This window comes from Mandrillus leucophaeus, unplaced genomic scaffold (genome assembly GCF_000951045.1).
Source record: "Mandrillus leucophaeus isolate KB7577 unplaced genomic scaffold, Mleu.le_1.0 Scaffold265, whole genome shotgun sequence".
Lineage (NCBI taxonomy): Eukaryota > Metazoa > Chordata > Mammalia > Primates > Cercopithecidae > Mandrillus > Mandrillus leucophaeus.
In genome coordinates, this window is record NW_012102754.1 from 2,098,641 (window position 1) to 2,114,253 (window position 15,613).

A 15,613-nucleotide genomic window follows, 5' to 3' on the forward strand; every position below is an offset into this window, starting at 1 on the left:
AAATGAAATTGAAAAGAAGAAAACAATACAAAACATCAATGAAACAAAAAGTTGTTTTTTTAAACAGTTAAACAAAATCGACAAACCTTTAACCAGGCTAAAAGAAAAGAGAGAAGACTCAAATAAGCAAAATCAGAACTGAGAAAAAGACATTACAACTGACACTGCAGAAAGTCACAGGATCATTAACGGCTACCATGAGCAACTATATGCCAATAAATTGGAAAATCTAGAAGAAACTGACAAATTACTAGATACATACAACCTACCAAGATTGAACCATGAAGAAATTCAAAAGCTAAACGGACCAATAACAAGTAATGAGATAGAAGCCGTAATAAAAAGTCTCCAAGCAAAGAAAAGCCCTGAATTGATGGCTTCACTGCTGAATTCTACCAAACATTTTAAAGAACAACTAACACCCATCCTACTCACACTATTCTGGAAAATATAGCAGAAGGAAATACTTCCAAATTCATTCTATGAGGCCAGTATTACCTTGATGCTAAAACCAGAGAAAGACACACAAAAACAACAACAACAACAACTACAGGCCAATATCTCTGATGAATATTGTTGCAAAACTCCTCGACAAAATACTAGCAAACCAAATTCAACAATACATTAAAAATATTATTCACTATGATCAAGTGAGATTTATCCCTGGGATGCAAGGATAGTTCAACATATGCAAATCAATCAATGTGATACATCATATCAACAGAATGATGGACAAAAACCATATGATCATTTCAATGGATACTGTAAAAGCATTTGATAAAGTTCAACATCCCTTCGTGATAAAAACCCTTATGAAACTGGGTATAGAAGAAGCATACCCCAACCTAGTAAAAGCCATATATGAAAGACCCACAGCTAGTATCATATTAAATGGGGAAAAACTGAAAGTCTTTCCTCTAAGATCTGAAACACGACAAGGATACCCACTTTCACCACTGTTATTCAACTTAGTACTAAAATTTCTAGCTAGAGCAGTCAGACAAGAGAAAGAAATGGAGGGAAAGGAAGGAGTTAAATTATCCTTGTTTGCAGATGATGTAATTTTATATTTGGAAAAACCTAAAGACTCCACCAAAAAACTATTAGAACAGATAAACAAATCAAGTAAGGTTGCAGAATACAAAATCAAAATCCAAAAATTAGTAGCATTTCTATATGCCAGCAGTGAACAATCTGAAAAAGAAATCAAGAAAGTAATTCCACATACAATAGCTACAAATAAAATTAAATACCTAACAATTAACCAAAGAAGTAAAAGATTATTATAAAACACTAATGAAATAAATTGAAGAGGACACCAAAAAAAATGAAAAGATATTCCATGTTCATAGATTGGAATAATCAATGTTGTTAAAATGTCCATGCTACCCAAAGCAGTTGAGAGATTCAGTGCAATCCCTATAAAAAACAAAACAAAAACAAAAAAACAAACCAATGACATTCTTCACAGAAATAGAAAAAACAATCCAAACATTTCTATGGAATTACAAATGACCCAAAATAGCCAAAGCTGTCCTAAGCAAAAAGAACAAAACTGGAGGAATCACATTACCTGCCTTCAAAGTATACTACAGAGGTATAGTAACCAAAACAGCATGGTACAGATACATAGACCAATGGAACAGGATAGAGAACCCAGAAACTAATCCATACACCTACAGTGAACTCATTTCCAACAAAGATGCCAAGAATTTACAGTGGGGCAAAGACAGTCTCTTTAATAAATTGTGCTGGGAAAACCAGATATCCATATGCAGAAGAATGAATCTAGACCCCTGTCTCTTGCCATATACAAAAATCAAATCAAAATGGATTAAAGACTTAAATCTAAGACCTCAAACTATGAAACTTCTGCAAGAAAACATTGGGGAGACTCTCCAGGACATTGATCTGGGCAAAAATTTCTTGAGTGATACCCCACAAGCACAGGGTACCAAAGCAAACATGAACAAATGGAATCACGTCAAGTTAGAAACCTTCTGCTGAGCAAAGGGAACAATCACCAAAGCGAAGAGACAACCCACAGAATGGGAGAAAATATTTGCAAACTATCCATGTGACAAGGGGATAACAACCAGAATATATAAGGAGCTTAAACAACTCTGTAGTAAAAATCTAACTTTTTAGATTTAATCGGATTTTTAATCCAATTTTTAAAATGGGCAAAAGATCTGAACAGACATTTCTTAAAGGAAGACATACAAATGGTAAACAGGCATATGAAAATGTGCTCAACATCATTGATCATCAAAGAAATGCAAATCCAAACTACAATGAGATATCAGTGAGAGTGTGTCAGAACTTTTGGGATTAAGTTCTTAGCTTCATTGTCATGAAAGCTATGTGCGAGCTGTCATTCAGGGGCCCTGGCAGTGGATCTTTCAGGAAAGCCAGGTTCCCGTATCTCTAGCTTTCTGGACCAGCCTATAAACTCGGTCTTCAGCAATCTTTGCGTCACTCTGGGGAAATTGGAGGAAGGGGGCTCACTGCTTTCTAGTCAGGGCCTGTACTGGAGAGAAAAAAATCGAGTCAGCTCTGTAACTCTGAGTTTGAAAAGACACAAATCACAATGGAAATTCTGGCCAAGCATAGTCCTGTTGGAGCAGTAAGTATGTGTTACTTCTTCCAGCGCTCCTCCTTAGTTACCGGAAATGTGCTCTTATGCCCTAATGAGAACCCCAAGGGTTTATAAATTTCTCCTGGCCTAGCTGGAACTGACTTCTCTGAAGACAGACGAGGTTAAAAATGTCTCTTAAGCTTCAGGCGATTATAGCAACCTTGCAGAACCCCTGACACCAAGGGGATTTATATTGGATTTTCTCTAACATTAACATGATCGAGTACGGTTGAGCACAGGTCTAAGGGGCACCTGGTTCTCCAGGAAAGTATCTTCTGGTTTGGGACTTAAAGAAGACAATACGATGCTTGGGGTCCAGACCTTGCCAGAAAAATATAATCAGGAAATGAAAGAGCCCAAGAATTAGAGCCTCATGCTCCTGTTTTTAACACCTGTGCTGAAGGGAGGCTTTGGAGACACAGAGGTCACACACAGAACTTCATTCACAGAATGCCCTGAAGGAGAGAGCAGACCTTTTCCACTTAAGCCAGTAGTACATCATGGGGGCAGAAAGCAAGGCTGGAGACCCTCTGGGGGGTCTACAACAGCGGTGGATCTCAGTGTGGCCCCAGGATCAGCTGCACTGGCATTTCCTGGGAAGTGGTTAGAAATGCAATTTTCTGGCCTCCACCCCATTGCTGCTGAATAAGACTCTAGGGGTGGAGCCCAGCGATCCATTCTGTTACTAAGTAAGGAGACTGTGTACCTACTTACATTTGAGAACCACTGTTCTACAACAAACAAGGTAGACTGGATCCAGCCTTCAGGTGCACTTTTATTGACCAGTGTAGTGTTTTGAACATTTTTAAACTAGTTTCCAATGTTTCAAAATGGTGTGTATGTGTATGTGTGTGTGTGTTTTTCATGAAAATCCACATTTCTGGCTTTTCTTGGGGAAAAATAGGAAAATCTAGACACAGGGGACTCTCGCACCTACTTGGAAATAATTATCTGGAGCTGAGAGGAGGCTGCCACCCTGAGAAAGGTCACAAGCCCTCCTGGGAGCAGCGGCCCCTCATTACCTATCTCACTGGCCAGCTTTGCTTCTGTCCACCTAGAGGCATTTGAGCCATTGTCCTGTGACCTATATGATGTCTGGTGTCATCTCAGGGTTCATTCAACACACATTAGCTGAACGCTGAGACTTTCTGCTGCCCTCATAACCTTCTCTCCCTGACTCTTATAATTCTCTTTCCACCCCATCCTCGACTCCTTCTACTTTTTGCTAAGATAGAGAAAAAGGAACAGACTTAGTGTTCCCAGACTTAGCACAATATCCAGAGCACAGCCTTGGGAGTCAGTTAATATCAGCGAGAAAGAGGTTTATTTGTTTAACCTTCACTCCCCTCTGATCTTACTCTTGAGAAAGTGATCTCATTATTGCATTCAGAAAGGAAGGGACGGTGCCCTTCTGTTAGGCTTAGAAGGCTTTGATCTATGGTTTGGGGCTCACAGAGGTGGATAAGCTCATCTTTCAGCAGTGGGTGGCCCCTCAGACTGGGATTGCCTGGGACACTTAATACTCATCAGCTATCTTCTCTGTGCCAGACACTGGGCTGGGCTCCCAAGAAATATACAGGGGATGGGAACCTTTGTCTTTTTCTTTTGGAGAGGGTCGGCAGGTCAGCAGGCGAAGGCCAGCCTTGCACTATCAACCCCAAACATGCACCATCAACCCCTAAACACTCCCTTGCTGGTGGCAGACACTCTACCCTTTTTTTTTTTTTTTTTTTTTTTTGAGGCAGAGTCTCACTCTGTCCCCCTGGTTGGAGTGCAGTGGCGCAATCTCGGCTCACTGCAAGCTCCGCCTCCCGGTTCCCGCCATTCTCCTGCCTCAGCCTCCCGAGTAGCTGGGACTACAGGCACCCGCCACCGCGCCTGGCTAATTTTTTGTATTTTTAGTAGAGACAGGGTTTCACCGTGGTCTCGATCTCCTGACTTTGTGATCCGCCCACCTCGGCCTCCCAAAGTGCTGGGATTACAAGCGTGAGCCACTGCGCCCGGCACTCTACCCTTTATAAAGTAATTCCTTTGGCTCCTTGCTGTGTCTGTTTTCACAAAGGTAAATATTTCTACATGGGGTCCATTAGGCCAGTTGGTGATCCAGCAAGGTGTAGGTTCTGGGGAAAGAATAAAAATAAAAATTGGAGAGTGAGGGTGTGAGTAGAGTACATGTGTGGGAGGGAGGGGATATCGGCAAAAGTGCACTTGACATTTTTACGTTGGCCCTGACCTGAGTGCCCAAGGTACCCTCAACTGAAGACAAACTTTCTCATTTGTGAATGTACATCTCTAAGGCAGCTTGTGAGCCCTGTACTCACTGGGCCTGGCTCTCCATGGGGATCCAGTGGTGACTGAGTAGGAATCGGGCAGAGCAGAAACAGTGCAGGATTTTTCTCATGGGTGCCTGTGGCCTCCGACTACTTACTGGGGCCTGTTCACTCAAGGAAGCAGAGGTGAAAGAGGTGAGGAAGGGCCTGGGGCCAGTTGGAGCTGTGGGAATGGGGATTGTGACAGGAGGCTGACATAAAAGTGAGGTCAGGGAGGGGAAAGATGGAAAAGGGGTCTGGAAGAGAGACCAGGGACAAGACAGAGCCACTGAATGATGAGCTCCACGACGGTGCTCCCTTCATCTTGACTGGCCTCTCCTGGCTATGGGCAGTCATTGAATGGCGCCTGCCATCAGCAGCCACATTCTTCAAAAGGGATGGGAGGTAGAGAGCAGGCAGGAGGCATAGGAATCAGGAAAAGTAGTCATTAAATGTAAGCTTCACCTCAACCCTGCAAAGCTTGAGATTATATTCCCATGTGGTTCAGGTATCGGTTGAGGTCAGTTTATCCTTTGCAACCAAGCAGAGATGGCTCTACTTCTGTTGCCAGCCTACTCCTCTCACCATGCTGTCTGTGATGCCCCAGTGCTGGGGTGCCTGTGGCCATTTCTCAACTCCCATTTTCACCTCCACTCACCTCCTAGGGCCACTTTCCTCCCTCTGCTCTGTACTGATTCTCCTCCTTGTCCCATGCCAAACCTCCCTCCTATTTTGCCCTAAACCACTTTTATTTGTGTGAGTAATAGACTTTTTCACATGTTTGGGAGCTGCAGATAGTTTTTATTACAAACAATGTAAAACAATACTAGCTATTCTTGATGTTAAAAGTTTTCTCTTCACCAGACCAGCGCCCACACCTCCTCTTCCCATCTCAGTTTCTCATCTCTACCTGCCCACCTGATTCTCTCCCAGGCCCAACATTGCTGATACTTTTTTCATGCAGAGCATGTTAGTGACCACCTCGTTTCATGGTCTTCTTACAGACCATTCTCTGGGAGTCTCACCCTCCTTACCCAAAGTGGCCCATCACTTCGTAGTTTCCTGAACAAATATGAGAGATGCTGTTGCCAGCCGAAATGCTACAACCATTTTACGGCTAAGGACCTTGAGGCTCTAACAAATTAAGCAACCTGGCTGGACACAGTTTCGGGGCTACTTGGGGGAGAATTCTGAAGGGGATCCCTGCCACCGGGAGGCTGGAGATATGGAGGGGCTGGCTGTGGTGTGGCGGGGTCTTGCCCTGCTGTTCTCCCCCTCAGGACATGAGGCTCATCTCCTCCCATTGCTTGCTCTTTCCAAGCAAGGTCATGCAGGGAGGTTCTGATGCACTCGGCTTCCTACTAATTTGCTCTTTGGAGAGAATAACCATGGGTGTTGGGTAGGGCTAAAGTGCTGCGCTGTCAGCAAGTTCCATCTCAGCAGCGATAGCCAGCCCAGCACACTTTTCTCAGTTTAACACACCGACGGGTACATTGTACCTCATAGCTCAGAATCAATAAAGTCAAGGCAATTTCCTTAACATGCCATCAATAAGAGATTATGGAAGGGGGAGGGTTTTCTTTAGAAGCTAATGCCTTACTAAAGTTCAAATGAGGCAATATATAGTAAAATAAATTCAATCTCTATTTTCACTCCTTGCAATTTTAGTGGAGACTAAATGAAATGGAACTGTGTTGATCCTAACCCGTTCAATATATCTTCACTTCCTAAGAACCAAGGTCATTTTTACCTTCATGGGAAGGGTGGCAAAATATAAAATACTCACCCATACTGAACAGAAATGCATTTGCAGGTTTTTGAAAGCCAGGTAGATGACTGATATATTATGTAATTCATTTCATGGCACAGCTGAATGTGTTTTATAGATAGTGTTTAACCTTGCCAATTCTGCTCGGAGATAATCCCCCTTCTGAGGATAAAAATCATATATTTAACCTAAAGGGAAAGGTTGGGAGGAGAAACGCAGTGTGATGTATCCTATACAACAGATAACCAGAAGTTGCTTACACAGAAAGAGGATCAGAGCAGGTTCATTGCTGCTTTGCCTTATTAGCTAATCATCATGTTATGCTAATCAGGAGTGAGGTGATAACCTCTTGAGTGGCACTGTGGCAGTGTGCTGCTGAATGACAAAATGCTCCCAATGCTGTGTGGCAGGCTGGCTTGTGGGCGATGACACATGCCACCGTGGGACAGACCCTGGATTGAATTCCTGCTCTATGCAGTGTGCCATCTGTGGCCTGGGGCAATTAACTTAACCCCTCTTAGCCTCAGTTTTGTTGTTTGTGAAATGGGAGTAAGAACACTCACTTCAGTAGATAACATTGGTTATTTACCTGTCATCCATTTCCCTTCTTCCTCCTTTCCAATAGAACCACGATTTCATTCAGTTTTTCCCAACTTTTACTTCCAAAGAGAAATCTTGATTCATCTCAAGCAGTGTATGAAAGTCTGTGGCATGTATTAATGGTTCAGAGAAGGGCATGTGCTCCCGGTTGGTCCAATTAGACTGGAAGAGAGGTATTTTTATTTTCTCCTGGGGGGATATGAGCAAGGAAGCACATTGTCCCAGTGGCCACTGGTCACTGTCTTGCATCCACACAGGAAACTAGATGACGTGAAGGCTGACACATCAAGTGAGAGCAGCACTGAGACGGAAAGGCCCTAGGTCCTTAATAACCTCACTGACTGTGCTGGTCCTGGAAACAACTCTTTTCTGAACTCTCAGGTATAGATAAATATTATTTATTTTAAAATCAATCATAAATTTATTTTACTTTATTACTTTATTTTTGTTTATTTATTTTCATCTTCTCAGAGCAAGAAAGGAATTATCAAGCCATTTGCAACTGAGGTTTTTTGTTACCAGCAGTCCAATACATTCTAACTGATAAACTACCTCAAAGGACTGTTGCAAAGATTAAGGGGGAAAGGTCTGTATATAGGGCTGTCCAATGGACACCTCCATGATAATAAAAATGTTCTATGTCTACACTGTACAATTCAGCAACCACAAGCCGCATGTGACTGTTGAGCACTTAAAATGTGGCTAGAGTAACTGAAGAACTGAATTTTAAATGTTATTTAATTTTCATTAATTAAAATTAGAAATTTGAATAGCTCCATATGGTTACTGGCCACTGCGTTGTCCAGCAGAGATCTATAGAATCATCTGGTACAGTGTCTGAAACCTAGTAGGGGTCAATGAATATTGGCTTCTCTTCCTGTGTCCCCTGTACCCCCTCCACACCTCTCTGAAAACTTACTTGGTCACAAATGTCTCAACAGGTAGCAACAAGAGCAGGAGGCATTAATTTTGGAGGCGAGGGGAGCCAAGTGTTTGAAAGAGAACTAGATTTGAGGGTCAGACCTGTATAGATGTTTCCAATAACAGTGTTTGAACTTTGTTCCTAGTCTAGTTATCCAGTGAAACCAGGACTCTGTGTTGTTGGAGGCCCAAGAAAAAGTTACTTCTTGCCATTGTATATCCTTTGCCAGTGTTATCCTTTGGGCTGCATAACAAGTTGGTGTGCAGTTAAGTGCTAACTTAGGACTTAGCAGAACAATACTTCTAGACAATTTAACAAGCCAGTGAGTATGATAAACGTCTCCTAAGAGCCCCAGCCATCTGAGGGCTCTTATCAATTAAGCTGCTGAGGCTTAGGTGGTATGTTCTGTGCTGTGATCATTTTAGCAACATCATGGCAGGTAATGTCACCTCATAGAATGACCTTCAGAGGGAATTCTGGGCTGCAGGGGTTGGGATCCTTCACTGGGTGACTGGAACCAATGTTTGTTTCCTGCAAGTCATGTTCATTGTCATTTACTAATTCACTTCTTATCCTCGTCTTTATTCCTCTACCAACCCCATCTTCCCCTCTGCATCCAACTTGGTACCACTTAGCAGCTGTTTCATTGACAGAGGGAAATATTAGAGTCCTCAAAACCCAGCCAGTGAAATATCAATGTCTAGTATGGTCGGGGAAAATAAAAAACTTACTACATCTCCCAATCCTATCAAGACTGAAAGTATGGTGTGCCCAGAGGCTGACCCAGTGCCACAGGCTCTGCAGGGAAAGTGTGCTGTTGTTGGCTCCCCAGTACATGGGCACGTTGGATTCAGAATTATCTGCATTTCGGGGTATTTATTCTTTTAAACAACATTTTCATTGAGATGTAAGAAAATAAAGTCACAAATCTTAAGTGTACATCTTGATGACATATGCACTTTTCGACTATGATATATGTGCCTTGTAACTCCCTCCCAGAATAAGAAATCCCAGTCCATATCTTCCCTCAAAAGCAATCACTTTTCTTATTTCTATCCCTATTGATTGGTTTTGCCTGTTCAAGAACTTTGCATTATTGAATCATACAGCTTCTCTGCTGAAAATTTTGTCTGTGAAGTGAATCCAGATGGTTGCATGCAGCAGAGTGTGTTCTTTTCCATTCCCATATAGTACTCTGCTGTATTAATATACCAGACTTTATTTATCCATTCCACTGTCTCTGGACATTTGGGCTGTTTCTAGTTTTTGGTTATTATGAATAAAGCCACTACAGATATGTTTGTACATGTGTTTGGCAGACATATGCATGTACTTTAATTGGGTTTATATCCATTGGTGGAATTGCTGGGTTATAGGCTGTGTATGTTCAGATTTAGTAGATCCTGTCAATGTTTCCCAAAGTGATTGCACTGATTTACACTGCCCTCATAAACAATGTAGGTAAGTTACAGTTTCTCCACATCCTCACCCAAACTTAGTTATGTCACTCCTTTTAATTTTAGTGATTCTTGTGTGTTTGGCAATTCTGGTGGAAGTAGATGACCAGATTTTGAAGCTCAAAGACAGAGGTTGGAAAAATATGGCCTGCAGGAAAAATCCAGCTCGCTATTTTTGTACATACAGTTTTATTGGAACACAACCATGCTCATTAATTTATGAATTGTCTATGACTGTTTTTGCACTTAAACAGCCAAGCTGAATACTTTCAACAGAGACCATATGGCCCACAGTCCTTAAAATAGCTGGCCATTTATAATGTTTGCTGACCCCTGCTTAAAGTAAGTAGTTCATGAAAAAGACGGTTTCAGTAATCATTGTAGACATCTTGTTGCTGTTTTCTTGACTGTATGGGGCAGGCAATAAGGCCCAGTTGCCCAACTGTTATGCCTTGGTACTATGGTGCTAGAATGTTTTACAGAATGCGGGGATATTTGTCCCCTCAGACCTCAAGGCAGCAGAACAGGACTTGGGGCAGTCGGAGTTCCTGGGATAATCTTTAATTTTGAGCAGCCTCAATGGTTTGTCCCAGTGTGTTGTGTAAACACAATTTTCTGTGTGTACTATGACTTTTAAAAGTTTGGGAGGCCCTAAGACAGTCCACATGAGCAGTATTCATTTTCAGAAGCCTGCCAACTGGCTTCTCCCTGTTTCTGCTCACTGAAATAACAAATCCTGGCTTTTAAAACGTTTTTCTCAAGTCTTCATTTTTTCTTAATCTCTTTGTGGCATTGGATACTGTTTGCTATCCCTTCTGCAAAACACTTGTTGTTCTTGCCTATATATTAATTATAACACTGGTTAACATTCATTGAATCCCTACTATGGGACATAAGATTGACATACAGCATCTTAGCTGTTTATCACAACAACCAGACATAGTAGGTATTGTCACCCAGACTTAGAGTTGAGGAAATGGTTCCAGCAAGTCTCAGTTCCCAGCTAGTAAGTGGAAAAGCAGGGATTCAAACCTGGGTCCGTGGGATTTAACTGTCAATACTCCCTAGAAGCTCAGTTGTTATCTCCCACTGCTTGATCCTGTTGCTGTTCCTCTAATCTTAAAGATATTCTTCTGTTTTTGGCTTTTGTTCCTTCTGCTGTCCCGTAACTCTTGTTTCCCCCGAGGCTCAGACCTTAATCTCCTCTTTTTACTATAGACTCTTTCCTTTAAGGTCTGACTTATAGTTTTAACTTTAACTTTGATCCTGAATGTGAATTAATGTGGATTTTTCTGAGGGTGCTAGGAAGACTTTACAGATGGTTTCTCATTAAGTCCTCAACATAACCCTGAAGGTCAATGCTGCACTCACTTCACAGAGGAGAATTGAAACTGGGAGGGGATTATTGACCTGCCTGAGGGGCACTCAGTTGGAGGGTGATGAGAGACAGGACACCTCAAACCATCACTGTGAAGATCCCAAGGCCTATGAGTATGTAGGACACCCCCGACCCCACCTGAATTTCAGAGATATCTTTGAATTTGATATTTAGGACAAAGGCCTTCAAATTCGTTCATTCTGTGAAGATGCACTGAGCCCTTGATATGTACAAAGAAAGCATCAGAGGAGGCACAAAAAAGGGTGCAAGAGAAGTAGGAGAGGAAGGTTGAGTGTCAGTCAGGTCACCTCCCTGCTTCCTCCCTCTGGGTCCAGTTTTCTCATCTGTGAATGAAGGACTGCACCTGTGAACAAAGGGTTGTACCAGATCGGTGTTTCTCAGAGGAAGGTATTAATAGAAGGCCACGTTCATTAAAATCCCAAAGGTACTTGTTAAAAATGCAAATTCTCAACCTTATTTCTTACAACTTCCCTAATTCCTATAGGACATGTCTGTTTATTTCATCAAGACCTTGAATACAATGTATCTAAAAGCAAACTCACCTTTCTACTTTCCAGCTCCATGCAAGTTCTGCCTTATAGATTCTGTGTTTCCCACTGTTCTCTTGGCACCTATGTTGATAGCTACAAGTCACCCTGGTTTTTAGATTCCCCAATCTGTACCTACACACTGCCACCCAACCCCACTAGATTTTGATATCTCCTGTTTATATATTCATGCTTCAGGTCTTGGTAATGCTTTTTCTATTTTCTGACACCATGCACAACCAACTTGATCATAGCCCCTTTCTCTGAGTCTCCAGCAATCCTTGCCTGTCCATTTCTTCTGAAATTTAGTGAAGTGTCACCTGGTTTCACCTATCTCATTTTGTATCCACTGGAGCTTGTACATGTCCCATCAGGTCAGGGTAGACCATTCATTATCATCTCTTATGGTGGCCCTCAAAGTTGCATGAGTCTTGGAATCAAGTGCAGTTTTTCCCCCAAGCAGGTTTCTGACCAACATCTGATTCAGTAAATCTGAAGTAAGCTCAAGCATTCAAACATTTGCATCTTATTTTATTATTATTATTTTTTTAATAAACGCAGGATAAACTCTTCCATGGAATTTGCTATTTTTTTTTTTTTTTTTGAGATGTAGTCTAGCTCTGTCGCCCAGGCTGGAGTGCAGTGGCCGGATCTCAGCTCACTGCAAGCTCCGCCTCCCCAGTTTACGCCATTCGCCCGTCTCGGCCTCCCAAAGTGCTGGGATTACAGGCTTGAGCCACCGCGCTCGGCCAGGAATTTGCATTTTAACAAGTACCTTTGGGATTCTAGTGCAGGTGTCCCTCCACCTCACTTTGAGAAACACCGATCTGATATGCCTGTCTGTTCTCAGGTGCAACTTTTCCTTCACAAAGGAGAGCGCTGAGACCTAAAGGAGGTGGGGAAGAGAACCGATTGGCAGTCAACCCTCACCTCCTGCTTCTCTTGCATCCCTTTTTGTGCCTCCTCTGATGCTTTCTTTGTACATATCAAGGACTCAGTGCTTCTTCGCAGAATGAATGAATTTGAAGGCCTTTTTCCTAATATCTCAAAGTTACTCTCTGGTTGTGAAGTTAAGAGATGCCTATGAAAACTGCATGAGGTCTGTCCTCTGGTAGGATATCTTGGGTAAAAAGTGGTGGGATTGAGGAACATTCTACAAAACACCTGACCAGCACTCCTCAAAATTCTCAAGGTCTTTCCAGACAAGCAAAGTCTGAGAAACTGTCACAGCCAAGGGGTACGTAAGGAGACACAACAACTAAATGTAATGTGATATTCTGAATGGGATCCCAGGACAGAAAAAGGACATTAGGTAAAAACTTTAAAAAAAAAGTCCTTTAATTAATTTTTTTAAAAGAAGTGGTAGAGCAGGAATCTAAACTACTCATGCTGTCTTCCCTTTAGCACATGGGGAGGTAGATTCAGTTATGACCTAAGTCAGGGTCAACATCTTAGCTTGTTCACAAAGTCGACACTAGTTGTGTTTGCAAAGACTGACACTAGCTCAGCTATTGCTTCGTTCCCTCCCCTTGTTTATTTTCTGAAGCCTTATATGGCACAAGTGGGTCATTGAGAGAAAGACCTTGGCTTTGAGAGCTGGCGGAAAGACAGTGCAGTAATTTCAACAGAACTGGGTGCCAAACCTAGCCCTGACATCCATCATCTGTGTGACCGTAGGTGTGTTACTTAATCTTTTCATAAGTTGAATGGAGGTGACAGTACCACTCTTGCAAACTACTGTATTTGGTGAATGTAGACTGACAGGGCATAGTAGAAAATAGCTGGAAGATGGTACTTTACTTAAAGTATTTTTTGGTCAGGGATTGGGAGTTTCAGATTGGCTAAAGGTAACAATTCTGGGACCTCTCAGAACTTCTGCCTCCAACTTGTTTTCCAAGTTGGGCTCTGTTCCATCCCTGCAGTGCTGGGGGTGAACTTCCTCTCAGAAGTCCCCCAGTTCCCCTGTCATGCTTGGCTGGGCAACCTCAGCAATCACTCAGACTTCTGGTTCCTTATAAATGGAACATTTATCTGTGTTGGTCCCAGATGTCATTTTTATTGGTGTCTAAAAATAAAAATAATAGTAATTTCCTAAACATCAGTAACCTCAACTGAGCCAGCTGGAGTTCTTCCTCTGGGCATGCTGTGAGAAGCCATTCACACCACATCCAGATTGCAGACTTCTGACCTACCATCAGCCTGTTGGAGTGAGTGTGATGCCTGGGAAGAAAGTACAGGCCAGCAGTACAGGAAGGAAGCTTCCAGTCTGTGCCCAGATTGCTGGGGGTCTTCCCCATCTAGTCCGCTCCCTCTTTAAGACATGGAAGGGAGCGAGGAAGGAGGGGAGAAGGAGGCAAAAGGCAAGAGGTGAGGGAGTCAGGGAGGGAGAGAGAGACACAGAATGAGAAAGAAGACCCTGACAGCTTAAAGGTGAAAGAGGTAGTCCTGGCAGATAAGTAACAAACATGGCTGCCTCCTGCGTGAGATGCCCGTGCAGCTGATTAGATTTAGAACCGTTCTCCGATGTGCTCCATGCCACATGAGGGGAAGATTTACAAGTGCAATTCTCAGAGATGCTGTTCTGGGGAGTTATGGCATCTCTGCACAGTGCAGCCAGGGAGGCCAGGAGTCTCATGCAATTTAAAACACTCCATAGATCTTTCTGGACAGAAAGATCTTTCTCCTTCTTGATGCATCTCTGTGGTTGTTGGCCAGCAGAGGCAGGGAGTGGGTTGAGGACTGGCCGACCCCTGCCAGGTGCAACACTTCTAGAGGGCCTCTGGCTCCACTCTGGGGGGTCTCTAACTTAAGCAGAGATGCTGGGATCGTCCTTGAGTAAACTCAGTCTTGGTCCAAGGGGCCTGGATTCCCAAGGGCTGGCGTACATTTTAAACGTTTTTAGTTACTTAAGTAATGCTTGAAAGCATTCTCCTTGTAAAAAGAACATTAAAGCAATACAGAGAATCTTAATGCATCATTTCTAAACTTTCCCCCACCTCAAGAAATAACTACGGTTATCATTTAGTCGGGTTTTTCTCAGAACTTTTAAATGCATGCCTATCCATATATATGAATGCAGGTGTTATAGTTCAAGGGTAGAGCATTTGACCGCATATATATGAATGCATAGAAAAAATGTGTTTATGTGTGAGGTTTATTTCCTTCCTTCCTTTCTTCCTACATTCTTGTATTTTTCCTTTTCTTTACCTTTAAAAAATACTTATTCATGTAGGTGTTGGTTTATTTACCTAATGGTATCTTAGTGTACACAGGGTCCTGTAACTTGCTATTTTCACTAATCAATGGAAATGCCAGTTCAGGCATACTCTGGGAAGTGGACACTGAGAGGAGTTAGGAGTCTAAGGGGTTAATCGGGGGTGATGCCTGTGAAAGATAAAGGTAGAGGGAGCAAGGGAGCAGGGCTGGCAAGGAGAGCAGTGTGTGGTGCGGGTCTGACAGTCTCACCTGCCCAATGGGAGCTCAGAGTTGACATTGCCCGTTGGAGGATTGCCTCATTGGGCAGAAATGGCCAAGCTTTAGTTCCTCAGCCATGCTCAGTCACCTGCTGGGAGACTCCCTGGAAAGCATGGCCTCAACTCAAACGCTGCAGTGAAGCCTAAAAGCTCCGCAGCTGGAGACTGTTAGCTCACTGCACTCCTTGCAGCTGAGGGGCAGTTGCTTTCTTGAAGGGAAGTCTGAGTGGCACAGCTCTATGGCTTGCTCTTGGATCATGGACTCTTCATGGGAGGTATATGTGTCTTTGTTGGAGCATGTTCCCCTGAGTGGGTTTATTATAATTGACCTAGCCATTCCCCTCCTGATGGACACTTAGCTTGTTTCCTTCTTTGCTATAATGAACCATTTGGTAATCATCATCCTTGAAGAGGACTCTGTGCCTTCCTTCCACAGCAGGAGCGGATAAGGGCTCCTTAGGGGTAAATAAGGGGAGAAGGAATTTCTGGTTCTAAGGATGCCCACTATGAATCACAGACT